The sequence below is a fragment of the Babylonia areolata genome, chromosome 21 (genome assembly GCF_041734735.1).
Source record: "Babylonia areolata isolate BAREFJ2019XMU chromosome 21, ASM4173473v1, whole genome shotgun sequence".
Taxonomy (NCBI): Eukaryota; Metazoa; Mollusca; class Gastropoda; order Neogastropoda; family Buccinidae; genus Babylonia; species Babylonia areolata.
Genome location: NC_134896.1, coordinates 18,012,402 through 18,017,401, shown reverse-complemented (window position 1 = coordinate 18,017,401; position 5,000 = coordinate 18,012,402). Strand labels below are relative to the sequence as shown.

General features: G+C 42.2%; 1 protein-coding gene across 1 annotated transcript in view; it reads right to left on the bottom strand.

The window, feature by feature from the left end:
• The window catches only part of LOC143296577 (pleckstrin homology domain-containing family H member 1-like), a 350,606-nt gene that overhangs the window by 205,186 nt on the left and 140,420 nt on the right, over positions 1–5,000 (bottom strand). The gene's annotated exons all lie outside the window — the stretch shown is intronic.

Below are 5,000 nucleotides of genomic sequence, written 5' to 3'. Positions count from 1 at the left end.
ATCTCTCTCTCTCTCTCTCTCTCTCTCTCTCTCTCTCTCTCTCTCCGCTCTCTCTCTCTCTCTCTGTGTCTCTTTCTGTGCGGTTCTCTCTAACTTTTACCTGTCTGTCTGTCTGTCTGTCACTGTCTCTGATGCCGTGTCCTCCCGTCTGTGTTCTCCTCTCTAGTTTACAGTCTCTGTCTGTCTGTCTGTCTGTCTGTCTGTCTGTCTGTCTGTCTCTCTCTCTCTCTCTCTCTCTCTCTCTCTCTCTCTCTCTCTCTTCTGCACCTCCTCCAACACCCACCCTGCCTTTCACCAACCCCCATCCAAATACTGAATTATTATCACAGACAGAGAGAAAAATGTCAAGATAACGGATTCACGGTGGGGAAAAACAAAAACAAACTGGTAACCGTTCTGTGAAACCAATTTCGAATTTCAGACCACCAACGCTGACACAGCGAAAGAAAGTGAAGGGATGGATGAAAGAAAAAAAAAAACCCAAAACCCCCACAAAAAACACACACAAAACAACAACAAAAAAACACCCAAACTTTTGGCCGACACAGTCGACGTATTTACAACAACTATTATTTTCTTTCAAAACAATATTAGCATCGAAATACATTGACAGACACGTTGTCCTTAACGGCAACATTTGTCCTTAACGACAAGAGATAGGTAAGAGAACGGCAGGTCCTCTCTCTCTCTGTGTCTCTCTCTCTGTCTGTCTGTCTCTAGTCTAAGCGACATGTCTGTGTGTGTGTGTGTGTGTGTGTGTGTGTGTGTGTGTGTGTGTGTGTGTGTGTGTGTGTGTGTGTGTGTGTTTGATTTTGATATGGATACTTATACAGCAACTATCCTCGTTTGTAGACCAAGCACTACGCGCTTAATTTAACAAACTCCGGGTCATTCGCACAACAGGCTGTCTACCTGGGTAGAGCCGACTGACGGCTGCCACTGGGCACTCATCATTCGTTTCCTGTGTCATTCAATCAGATTTCAGGCACGCGCATCAGACAGACATGTAACATTTTACGTGTATGACCGTTCTGTTTATTTACCCCGCGGCCATGAAGGCGGCCATACTCCGTTTTCGGGGCTGTGCATCCTGTGTATGTTCTTGTTTCCAAAACCCACCGAACGCTGACATGGATTACAGGATCTGATCTTCTGGCACCGGAAGGTCCGCACATATGCTGACCTGGGAGATCGGAAAAAATCTCCACCCTTTACCCCCACCAGTTCGGCGTTTCCGATGTCCAACGCTTTAACCAATCGGCTATTGCGCCCGTCATACACACACACACACACACACACACACACACACACACACACACACACACACACACACACACACACACACACACACACACACACACACACACACACATCTTCATATATATGACCACTCACCTGTTCTTCCAGCTGAAGCTGCAGGTCACGGATGCTGGAATCCCGGTCCTGCAACAGTGCCTGCAGTTCCTGAACCCGGCTCTCCAACTCCCCGGGCTTCCAGTTCATGGCGGCCAGCTGCTCCTCCATCAGCCGCACCTGGAGGGTAAATACAGGTAAATAGGTGAACAGGGACTACAGGTAAACAAGTAAACAAGTGAACAGGTAAACAGGAAATACAGGTAAACAGGTGAACAGGGACTACAGGTAAACAGGTGAACAGGTGAACAGGGACTACAGGTAAACAGGTGAACAGGGACTACAGGTAAACAGGTGAACAGGTGAACAGGGACTACAGGTAAACAGGTGAACAGGAAATACAGGTAAACAGGTGAACAGGGAATACAGGTAAACAGATGAACAAGTGTACAGGAAATACAGGTAAACAGGTGAACAGGAAATACAGGTAAACAGGTGAAAGGAAACACAGGCAAACAGGTGAACAGAAAATACAGGTGAACAGGAAATACAGGTGAACAGGTGAACACGAAATACAGGTAAACAAGTGAACAGGTGAAGAGGAAATACAGGTAAACAGGTGAACAAGTAAACAGGAAATACAGGTAAACAGGTGAACAAGAAATACAGGTAAACAAGTGAACAGGTTAACAGGAAATACAGGTAAACAGGTGAACAGGGAATACAGGTAAACAGGTGAACAGGTGGACAGGAAATACAGGTAAACAGGTTAACAGGAAATACAGGTGAACAGATGAACAGGAAATACAGGTAAACAGGAAAGACATGTAAACAGGTGAACAAAAAATACAGGTAAACAAGTGAACAGGTGAACAGGAAATACAGGTAAACAGGTGAACAGGAAATACAGGCATACAGGTAAAAAGGTGAACAGGAAATACAGGTAAACAGGTGAACAGGTAAACAGGAAAGACAGGTAAACAGGTGAACAGGAAATACAGGTGAACAGATGAACAGGAAATACAGGTAAACAGGAAAGACATGTAAACAGGTGAACAAAAAATACAGGTAAACAAGTGAACAGGTGAACAGGAAATACAGGTAAACAGGTGAACAGGAAATACAGGTAAACAGATGAACAGGTGAACAGGAAATACAGGTAAACAGGTGAACAGGAAATACAGGTAAACAGGTGAACAAGAAATACAGGTAAACAAGTGAACAGGTGAACAGGAAATACAGGTAAACAGGTAAACAGGAAATACAGGTGAACAGGTGAACAGGAAATACAGGTAAACAGGTGAACAGGTGGACAGGAAATACAGGTAAACAGGTGAACAGGAAATACAGGTAAACAGGTGAACAGGAAATACAGGTAAACAGGTGAACAGGAAATACAGGTGAACAGATGAACAGAAAATACAGGTAAACAGGTGAACAGGAAATACAGGTAAACAGGTGAACAGGAAATAAGGTAAACAGGCGAACAGGAAATACAGGTAAACAGGTGAACAGAAAATACAGGTAAACAGGTGAACAGGAAATAAGGTAAACAGGCGAACAGGAAATACAGGTAAACAGGTGAACAGGAAATACAGGTAAACAGGTGAACAGGAAATAAGGTAAACAGGCGAACAGGAAATACAGGTAAACAGGTGAACAGAAAATACAGGTAAACAGAAGAACAGGTAAACAGGTGAACAGGAAATACAGGTAAACAGAAGAACAGGTAAACAGGTGAACAGGAAATACAGGTAAACAGGTGAACAGGAAATACAGGTAAACAGGTGAACAGGAAATACAGGTAAACATCTGAACAAGAAATACATTGAACAGGTAGACAGGTTTTACAAACGAAGCTTGAGGTATTGCGCATGTGAAAAGAACCCACTGTGATTTGCGTTGCATATAATTGTACGACTGTGATGTTGTATGTATGATTCACTCCAAGTTACCTTTTAAAGGTTTCTGTCGATGTTGATGTTGTTGTTGTTGTTTTGTTGTTGTCTACTGTGATTATTGATTGTACGCAATGGGTTGCCCTGGGTTGACATGTAAACATTTTATGTCTTTTATGTATACATGTTGGATGACTGTGATTTTCATGTATTGTTTATGGGTTTAACACCGCAAATGAATATCTCTTGTTGACATAATAAAGTATTCTGCGATCTGTATTCTGTAAAACGGCAAACAAAAGGGTTGTTGACCCTGGCAGGCACAAATATTGCTTTAAAATAAAAATAAAAAAAATAAAAAAACCGCACCTCATTGTTAAAACAAATAGAGCTTGCAGACAGAAAAAAAAAACCCAGAAGAAGCAAAATTAATTGACAGCAAGTTGCGTGTTGGCCTATTGGAAGCGAGAGATTCTGAATGCTCTGGTTCGAATCTAACTGTCGCCAGTATTTTCTTCTTCCCCTCGTGGTCTGGATGCTAGTCATTCGGATGAGACGATAAACCGAGGTCCCGTGTCCAGCATGTACTTAGCGCCCGTAAAAAAAAAAAGTACCCATGGTAACAAAAGGGTCGTCCATGGAAAAATTCCAATGGAAAACCTACTTCGATAGGAAAATAAATAAAACTGAATGCTGAAGAAAAAAAATACAAAATAAAGGTGGCGCTTTCAGTGTAGCGACGCGCTCTCCTTGGGGAAAGCAGCCAAACGTTCGCTTAGACTAGAGAAATCTGTTGTAACAAAATGAGTATTACGATATAATACAATACAATACAATACAATACAATACAACACAACACAACACAACAAAATATGATACAGCACAATACAATACAATACATTACAATGCAATACAGTACAATACAATAAAACATAATACAATACAACATAATACAATACAGTACAACACAACACAACACAACACAATACAATACAATACAGCACAACACAATGCAACACAACGCAATGCAATGCAATGCAACACCATACAATACAGCATAACACAAAACAATGCAATGCAGTACAATACAATACATCACAAAACAATACAATACAGTATGACACAATACAATACAACATAATACAATACAACACAATACAATACAACACAACACAAGAAGAAAAACCAGTGAGGTATACAGAAACATTTTGGGTTGAGAGAGATATAGATGGGAATGGGGAGGGGGGAGGGGGGGGCGGAGGTCGGGGGGAGGGGGGCGGGGGTCGGAGCATGTATACATAGGCACAGAGGAAGGTTCGTTGGTTTGTGTGTGTGTGTGTGTGTGTGTGTGTGTGTGCGCGTGTGTGTGTGTGTGCGCGCGTGTGTGTGTGTGTGCTAAGATAGGAGTTAATAAACAATGGTTGGTTTAATTGAGGGGAGGGGGGGTGTCCAACAACAACAACACATCAGAATATATTATCATGATACAAAAAGAAATGACAGCACACCACGGCTAAGGATCGAGGACACCAAACGTATACCTACTAAGCTTACCTTCGAACAACCTAAAATAATCCTCAACACGTACATAATATTATCTCAAATATCACCCCCCCGGGCCTCATCACGGTGCTAAAACCGCCGTCTCCTTCCGGATATGTCTAAAAACGGCTTTATATACCTCGAGAAAACCCTACTCCTCATACACCTCCGGTGTGATATAATCTCCCGTGCATACGATAAAATTGA